This window comes from Typha angustifolia, chromosome 7 (genome assembly GCF_048772165.1).
Source record: "Typha angustifolia cultivar Huaian chromosome 7, ASM4877216v1, whole genome shotgun sequence".
Taxonomy (NCBI): domain Eukaryota; kingdom Viridiplantae; phylum Streptophyta; class Magnoliopsida; order Poales; family Typhaceae; genus Typha; species Typha angustifolia.
In genome coordinates this window covers 11568911-11579029 of record NC_133245.1, presented here as the reverse complement: position 1 = coordinate 11579029, position 10119 = coordinate 11568911, and positions in this window count along the sequence as shown.

Sequence of the window (10119 nt, the reverse complement as noted above, 5' to 3'; positions counted from 1 at the left end):
CAAAAGGAGTCAGAGGATTGGGCATCTGAAGACTAGATCTCATTAACCAGGCGCTGGTTCTTCTAGCTACCTTGGAGGTTAGTCAAGGAGTCGACATTAAACTGGGCTATTTTGCTGAAGAAGAGATATTCCAAACCTCAACATTTTGGAAAGCTAGAGCAAAGCTATAGGTGACCTAGACATGGAATTCTATTCTCAAAGTACGCAATCACTTCCACAAGTGTATCCTTTGGCAAGTGGGTAATGGACATCCTATAGGGATAAGTGACAACCCTTGGACCCCTCTAGACCTCTCAGAAGTCTCTCCCTCGGCCAACATATCAAAGGTGGGTGGCAAACCTAATGGATAGGGATGCATGGGACGAAGGCAAGCTTCAAACCCTCCTCAAAACAACATAGCTGCAGCTATCAAGAAAATATTTATAAGGCTAGCAACCAAAGCGATTCTGGATAGACTGATTTGGAAGAACTTCACATCAGGTGATTTCTCAGTGAAAACAACTTTTAACACTTTATTTATAGCCGAAGTAAAAGGAAGCTGTGGAAAGTTATTTGGCAATGCAAGCAAATCATGCTAAGGGTGCAAACGTTCCTTTGGTGCAGCTTCAATGGAGCTCTCACAGTTCGAGAAGAACTAAAGGAATGGTTATCACAACTTGTGTCCACTTGCTCAGTGTGCATGTTAGAACCAGAAAGTGTCAAGCACCTCATATTAGGTTGTCAGTGCGCCCGAGCCACTTGGTTTACGAGTGAGCTAGGTATTAGAATTGATAGAGCGCTGAAATGATTGGAAAGGTGGATCATGCTCATGTCAAAATGATTGCTATCGGAAAAGCTAGCTTATATGTTCACGGTAATGTGGGAGTTGTGGAAAGTAAGGAACGACAGTTTTTAAAGGGGTGGAATGCCGACTAGAAGCAGTTCTTAGTGCAGCCAAACAGAACACTACAACAGTAGATTAATTAAATGAAGTGTCATGCACCAACGGCTTAAGATTTCATGGCCAATACCACCCTCAAGAGAACAATCTATTCTATTGGGTTGATGCCGTGTGGTGGAAAGACATCTCTGGAGGTATTGGTATTGTCCTTTATAAATATCCTAATGAGTTTTGCATCACCAAAAGCATGTGCATGGATCACTGCCCAATACCACAATATAGAGAAGCCCTAGCTAGCCATTCTAGAAAGCCTGAAGATGATGGAAAGATACTCACAATAGGGACCCAGTTGGATCTTCAGTGACTATCTAACTATAGTTAAGGTTGTAAACGAGTATGTGGATAATATGGATTGGACCATTTACCATTTGGTGCTTGAATGTAAGAGGTGGACTTTGATTTACCCTAGGACTAGGGTCTATTTCATGAGCTGACCTAACAATGAGAAAGCTCATAGGCTTATCAGTCAGTCTTCTCAAGTTTGTAAAACTAGAATTTGTACTGATCCATCATCAGACTTTGACTTTAATTCACTTCAAATGCAAAATTAGATGTCCAAGGACCTTTATAAAAAAAATAATCAATTGGATTTGGGCACATAATATTTATTTGATTGCAAATTTTTAATGCTAGAAAGCTAGAAGTATGTAGGATGGGCTTGGGCCCAAAAGATAAGTAATTTTCTCAAGCTAGTCGGAGCTCGAATCCACTCAAAATAGTTAGACTTGGAATTGGGCTCAACCAAAACCAACATGGCTTGTCAAATGCTTAAGTCTAGTTAAAACTTAAGTTTACAATATCACTCAAATTAGCATAAAACTTATTAAATATTTCATGCTCTTCCATGCAAATAGTCTCAGTGCTAGTAGCAAGTCTTTGTAGAAAATTTGACTAGAGGTACCCTATGAATAGTCTCAAGGATGTCCTAAGCATTGTCGACAATTTCACAAATGCAAATTTGTATAAACTCATCGAGCGTAACCCCACTAAAGATAGCATCAATAGTCTTACTAATCCAACCTGAATTTTTTAAATCCATTTTATTCCATTTGTCAATAGGTTTCTCAACATCTCATTAATATATAGTTATAGTAGGAGGTACCCAATCGTGAAAGATAAATAGCCATACCTATTCATCTATAGATTTCAGGAAAGCTCACATAATGTCTAATTGGATCCATTAAGTATGGGAGGTTTATTAGTAGAATGTCCCTTTCATGATAACTTCATTTCTTCCTCTAGAATAAAAAAGAACTGCTATGATAAATAAACAACCCAAGAAAACAAATCTACCATAAGCTAATATAATGTAACAATGTAGAATAGTAAAGATTAAGATAGGCAATTATAAGCATAAGATATTTTAAATTGAAAACACATAAAAATAAGTAAAAGAACACATATCATATCTAGGATCGAACCAAACATTAAAATTAAATGTAGAAGTTAGAGCAACTTCAGCCGAGTTCCAAATCACCAAATTAGGAGAGGATTTCGAACACTGAGCCCACCATTGACATGGGCCTACAAATCGGGCTCCATTTGCATAAGAAAAGGTGGCGACCACTACTACTGAAGCCCCACTAGAAGTTTCTGATTAATCTATCAAGCTATTAGGAGTGATTTTGGGTAACGTCGTCGAGCCCATGAAGTAGATAGGTATGGCACTTAGGACCAACTTGATTAAGGTCAGCCTACTAGTGTGAGATAGGAGATTGCTTTTCCACAAAGCCAACCAACCTTTAACTCTGTCGAGGATGAACTAGAAGGCTTCTCTTTGCAAAGCAAGAGAGGAGTGGACACCCCAGATAGCTATCACCCATGGTAAGGGGCTTAAGATTTATTATACTAAGAATATGCAGCTTAGCTCTCGAGTCCATGCTCTTGCTGAATAGAAGAGGAAATGTCGAGGTTCAACTTCTAACTAGAGATGGCACAAAAACTGCATGGTGGAGATTTCATTTAGGGAAGTACGTCCAAAGATAAGAGGTCGTCAACAAAAAGAAGACATGAGAGAGTTGGCGCTGAGCGTGAAACCTTAACACCCTTGAGTAAATCCTCATTAGCTATAGCCTTGAAGAAGGAAAGGATGTTAGTGCCCAAGATAAAGAGGTAGGGGGAGAGCAGGCAACCTTGCCGCAATCCCCTAGAGGGCTTGAAAAAATCACTAGCATTGCCATTAACATCCATAGCCAGAGAAGAGGTGGAGATACACTAATATATAAGGTTGGTATAAGTGTTGGAGAAACCATAAAATTTCAACCTGGCCATCAAGAAATTCCAATCCATTCTATCGAAAGCCTTCAATAGATTAGCATTGAGAAAGAAGAATCCTCTCTTGCTCTAAGAGGATTTGAGATGGTGAGCCATTTCATGGGCAATGACATGATTATCCAATATTTGTCTACCAAGGACGAACACATTTGGAGCATCAAATATAAGTTCTGGTAGAAGAGTTTTCATTCTAGTTGCTAGCAACTTTGAGATGATTTTGTAGAGGGTATTGCAAAGCCCAATCTGTTTGTAGTTGTTGACAGTGGAAGCCGAGTTGTTTTTGTTTATAAGGACAATGATAGTTTTGTTGATTTTCATGTCTAAGCTGTGGAGTTGCAAATAGCAGTCTTCAAGTCGGGTCAGAACATCTGATAGGATCTAGCTGTAAGCTCATTAGGCCCCAGCGCCTTATTTGGGTCGAGGCTCTTCAGGATGGCAAAGATCTCCTCTTTAGTTGGCATCTCACAGAGCTTGTAGATGGCACTAACGGGAACTGTTGGTAGGGTATTCTAGTTAGTGTGATTTAGGTTATCAATGGGAGTGAAATTTGTTAATCCGAAGAGATTGTAGAAATGTGAGACAAATTCTTTTCGAATGAGAAGTTGATCATAGATAATTTTATTACCATCGACATTGAGGTAGGGAATGTCCCTCTTCTTGCTGTTATATGTGGCAGTGGAGTGAAAAAACTATGTTACAGTCATCGTGGCTGAGCCACTTGATACAAGATTGTTGACACTAGAAAATTTACTTTTAAGGAGAAGATTCTCATGCTTGGATCCAAGGAAGTTCTCCTTGGCTAGATTAGCGTCGATACAAGTATAGCGGGCTTGCAGAGAGAGGAATTCATGTTCAGTGGCATTGAACTCTCTTTGAATATTGCTAGTGTTAGCACAAACCCGGTATTTTATTATGCAAGTCAAGGTGGTAAGGTTTTTTGAGAGGGGCATGGCAAAATTATAGCAAGATGCCCAAGACTACTTGTAGAATAGGACAAAAGGCTTAAGAAGAGTCCACCAACTCTCAAACAGAAAGCATTGAGGGTAATGTCTGTCTTTCAGACTCAAGATCAGAAGGAGAGGATTATGGTTGTTGTTGATCGTAGGAAGGTAAAAGACATGAGCAATAGTGAAGGAGGAGCACCAAGAGACAGAAACCAAGGATCTATCAAGCCTTTCTCGAACCAGAGAACCATCCATTTGTTTGTTCGACCAAGTAAAAGCAAGGCCTATGAATCTCAGGTCAAGAATGCCAGCATTGTTGATATGGTTGGTAAAGGCGGAGCGACGTGAGTGGAGAGAGGAGCTTTGCCACCATCAATCTCGTCAACGGCGGCAATAACTTTGATGGAGTTATCCTAGAGCAACACAGTGAACACAGTGCAAGGGGAGGTGGCGGGGAGGGGGGGGGGGGGGGGGGGGGGGGGGGTGTGTAAATAAAGAAGATTAAGGATTAAGGAGAGAGCTTATGTCGAGCTACACTTCATTTTATAGAGAAAAACTAGGCTAGAGCGAGAGTTGTAGAGGAAGCTTTTAATATTTTTGGATTGTTGCTGGGCCTTTACACTCACGATAATTCCAAGAGATCATGTTCATTTGGAGTCTCGCGACAGAGCATGGCTTCTCGCTTTTTTTTGCTAATCTTAAGAGAGTCAATGTCATGACTGTAGGTGATTAGGACCGAATGGTTACCTTCATGATAGGTGGTTGCCAGTGCTGCCTTCCTTTTGCTGGGCAAATTCATGATTGGGGAATGACTAGCAGGGAAGAAGAAGGCAGATTGAGTGATGTTTGGTTTTCAAAGGGAGACTGAGGCCCATGAGTATGGTTAGTATCGAAGGACTTTGATGCATGTACTTATGGAGATGTGATATGGATAAGACAATGTGATGGAGGGGACTAAGCTATAGGGTTAATGCAGGAATTGAAGTCTTGTTGGGTTTGGAGGGAGTCTGCTTTAGATGAGTTTAAAATGTCAAGTACATGAACATGAATGTTTTGGTTGCATGATAGGACTTGCTTTAGTTGGGATGTGGATGGGTAGGTATATCAAGGTACTAATAGGAGGATGGAGTTATTTGAGGATGAAGCGTGGGCTGTGGCATGATAGGCTGACGGTAGGATGAGTTGGAGGGACTGATTTGCCCAACTTGGTGGATAGCTAGTCGAATTGGGACATGAGAAAAATGGGAGGGATTGTTAGAAAAGGCCTTATATTTGATGTTTTTGGCAATAGAGTTGATAGACTATGGGGCTTGGCTGATCGAGTGGTCAACAGGCAAAAGGGGAATTGAATGAGGGATGTGACATCTCTAGTAATGGGCTCGAAAAGTGACACGTCGAGGTTTAAAGGGATGTCGGTGAAGGGTATATTTTACCTCAGTTGCATGCTTAGAGGTGATGAAGGCGTTATTCACCAGCAATGTGATGATCGACGATGGAGTAGGAGAACCATATTTGTGCACAAAGTGATTTCAAATCTAAAGCTAAATCGTACTCTAGCGACTTTACATAAGATAAAGTTTGGTTTTTTGGGAGACATCTCTAGTTTTCCCTTAGGGGATCTAAATTACAACTGGAAAATTTGTCATCCCACTTGAGGTAGATAGGCACATGCGAGTTTTAAGCAACACTAAGGTGTTGGTACTTTAGCTTCAACATGGCAAAAAGTTCAAGCGCAGATGATGTGGAAAATCACCAGTGATCTTCATCTTTAGTTTACCATAACAAGCATACTTTGTGAGTTCGTGCCAAGGCAAGTGCAGAATGAGCAAAACCTAGGAAGACTCATATTTTATAGAGATATCCTAGTTTGTTCCATTCAGCAAACTGATCGCGAGAGTGGAGACAAGGGCTTTAGTAATGTTCACCCTATTACGAGTTCGGATGAACCTTGATGTCTCCGTGGATTTGTATCTATTTACACTTCGAGGAGCTGATATTGTCCTAGGTATATAGTGGTTGTGGAGCTTGGGACCTATGATATCTAATTTCGGTAGCATGTGGATAGCGTTCTTGCAGAATGACAAAGTAGTTTGGTTTGAAGGTGCGAAGACGAAGCCAAACCCAACTTTGCATTGGATGATGGGCTCGCAATGAACTAACTTAGAATGTTTCCTGACTTATCACCTTGAGGATAAGGTGACAAAAGTATGGTAAACTATTATGACCCTGCTTGGAGGGTCACACTTGGTCTAGTGGAGTCATATATTTCACTACTTGGTGGGTTGGGTTGGGTTGAGTCTAGTCTAGTTCTTTTTAGCTTTACTTGGAGGGCAAGTCACTTAAATGGGGTAGCCATTATAAAAGTGTGGTGAGCACCCTAGAGGCATTAAGGAAAACTACCCTAATTTTTTTACTCTCCTCTCTCTCTCTCTCCCTCTCTCTCTCTATCCAAAACCCTTATTCTCAGCTAGCGATGCCCACACTTCAGGTGGATGTTTTTATGTTGGAAACAATTTGGTTGTTTGGCACAGTAAGAAACAAAACTCGATATCTTTATCTACTGCGGAGGCCGAGTACATTGCAGTAGGAAGTTGTTGTTCTCAGTTACTATGGATGAAACAGATGGTCAAGGATTATGGCATTGAACAAGATATTATGGTGCTTTATTGTGACAACATGAGTGCTATTAATATATCAAAAAATCATGTTCAACACTCGCGTACAAAACATATTGATATTCGACATCATTTTATACACGAGTTAGTTGAATACAAAACAATAGCACTAGAACATGTTGAGACGGAGAAACAATTGGGTGACTTGTTTACAAAACCTTTGGATTTACAGAGATTTGAGTATCTTCGTACTTCTTTAGGGATTTGTGCTTTGGACTGATTTTATTGGAATTTGTGTTTTTTTTAGTTTGCGAGTTATTTTGTTTCGTTTTTTTAGGTTTTCATTTACTCTGAAATTTTCTTTGGTTTTAGTTTCAGATTTATCGAGAGTTTTTGTCATAAAAAAATAAAATTGATGCACTCCTAGATTCAATAATATACTCTTGACATAAAAATATGATTTTTCTCTTGATTATAAGTTATTAAAGTCAATTTTGTCATCTTGTAGTATATTGTTTCAATTTTGATTTTGTCACTCCCTCGACTTCTATAATAATAAATTTTTAATGCCTCATAACGTATGTGTATTCTTGTGTGAGCATGATATCATGAATATTTTTTTAAATAGCTCTCTATTAACTTTGATTTGCACAGTTTGACCTCATGCTTAGTTATCAAATATATTTTTATAAAAGATCAATGAAAAGGGCTACAATGAGTTAGTGTGAAAGCCGTCTTGTTTCGAGTCCAGTTTGACTCAGTACATTATTTGCAAATTTAAAAAAAAATGATATATGTGAATTTCTTCTTGCACATCGTTTGATTTGTACTACAAGAAAAGGGCTACCTACTCATGTGTGAAAGCCATCATTGCACATATATGTTTCAATAAAACAAAAATACAGAAAAAACTCCTGTTGTGTTATGGAGAATAAGTCGAAAAGTGCAAAATTTCAATACTAAGTCGGTTTGACTACTATGTTACATCATTGTTTATATAGGAAAGTTTGTTTAAGAAGATTTGTTCATGTTATCTATGCTCATCTTGCATATGCATATCGTTATGATCAATCAAGATTAATTTAATTTTGAGTGATGCATTAGAATTGATTATAATATGCTTTTGATGACTTGATTGATCTGTGTATGACTTATTTAATTTGATTGTCATATTCTATGTCTTGAATATATTTTGAATTTCTAGAAGTGCATCTCCAAAGTCTATTGATCTTGAGTGATTTGTGCGTTCTCAACTTTTGATCACGTTAATGTTAAACTGTTGATGGTTCTTGTGAGATTGAACGTGATATCTTAGCGTTTTTCAAGTGCAAGATGTTTTTCCTTTTGGGGCTTCATGGTTTCTACCATTTTTTTTTGGATTTCTTGCTATTTTTTTGGTTGCTTTCGGCATGTATTGAATATTGAAACGTGTTTTCTTTTCAAGAATGCCTAAGAAAACGACGGTGACCAAGAAACCAAGGCCGCCTTCCTCGCTATCCTCGGCTCCCAAGTTTTCTTCAACAACGGCTGTGGGTCGTTACAAGCATAATTTTGGCACTCGTCCTATTATCTGTGAAAGACCCGTGGTTATATCTGATTTTTCTGAGTTGGGGATTGAACAGATCTTTACTGAACGAGGATGGTTATTAGTGTGTCGGATGAGCGGGACTGCTTATATGGAAGTTGTTCGAGAATTCTTTAGTAATGCCACGATTTTCGATCACTGTATACGTTCTACTGTTCGTGGTGTATCTATATACCGGGATTCCGATATTATTCATGCTGAACTGAGTCTGCCTGATGGTGAGTTTCAGTATCCGACGTCTGCTCCACTCCCTGATATAAATGACTATGCCGGTACAGTCCTGATCAAAGGGGAACGTTGGAAAGGTAACATGATGCCGCATGCAAGGCTGACATCTGTGGCTCGTATGCTTCACCTCTTTTGTCTGTACAATGTCACCCCCAAGACTCGACATTCCAGCATTAGTCTGGATCGTGCGTTCCTTCTTCATGCCATGTTATTGGGAGTCTCTATTGACTTAGCTGCAGTGATCTATGATTCGATTCTCTCAGCTGCACAGAAAGAAGCACCTCGTGAGGGATTACCTTTTGGCATTTTTCTTACCAATTTGTGCACTCAGAGTGGGGTGCGAGTAGATGCTTCGGAACCTTCTCTTACTTCGCAGAAACCATTGGATCGGATTACTCTGAAGCGGAGTCAAGCTCACGACCAGACGTCTCCTCTCAAACCATCCTCTTCCGCCGCTGGTCGGTCATCGCATCTCGACAGTTCTGATGATAGCTCTGCCAATGACTCATCTCCCACTGAGGGGGAGTTACCACAGTACTCGGACCGGTTCGATCAACTTAGTACTCAAGTGTAGGATCTCCATTCCGCGGTGAATGATCTACGTACTAAGCAAGTCCGTTAGGGAACTCTACTTGATTCCGTGTTGACGATTCTTCATCGTTAGTTTCCTCCGAGTTCCTAGGCTTTGACATTTGTGCCAAAAAGGGGGAGAGTGTCTCAGTGTTTAGGTGTCTAGGTGTGTAAGGGGAGTATGGGCATAGGGGGAGTTTAGTAGAGTTTACTTGATGGTTGAACTTTGCTTTGTCTTAGTGTCGTTGGCATTTGAACTTAACTTGAAGTAATTGTGATAACGTGTGTTTAATCTTTGTCTGTTTAAATTTTTGCTCTTGTGAAAACTTGTGTTTTGATTTTTTTTATTTCAAGTTATTTTCACTTGATCTTGGATTGGTATATGTTTTCTTGCAAGGATTGATGTGCAAAATATTCTAGACTTGTTGATTGCTTAGTTTGAAGTCATTGTAATATCTTGTAACCTAGGTGTTTTGTCACAAATTGCCAAAGGGGGAGATTGTTAGGTTTTTTATTTGTTGGCAATTTTGTACAAAATATTCTAAGTGTATTTTTTCATGTATATGAGCTTTACACAAGTCTAGAATATCACTGATGTGAAGAATTGCAAGATCATTGGAGAAAAGCTGTCGCGTTCTCACTGCGTTCACAAACGCGTTCGAACGCGAAATCTGTGTTCACATAGACAGAGAGCCGCGTTCACAAACGCGTTCGAACGCGGGCACTGCGTTCACACAGACAGAGAGCCGCGTTCACAAACGTGTTCGAACGCGGGTACTGCGTTCACACAGACCGAGAGCAGCGTTCACAAACGCGTTCGAACGCAACCTGAAGAATTCAAGCTGTCGTGTTCGAACGCACTTGGGCTCGTTCGAACGCACCTGAGATTAAGTTAGGCCGTTCGAACGCACTCGGGCCGCGTTCGAACGCACCTATGAAGTTTGTAATTTATTAGATTTTCGT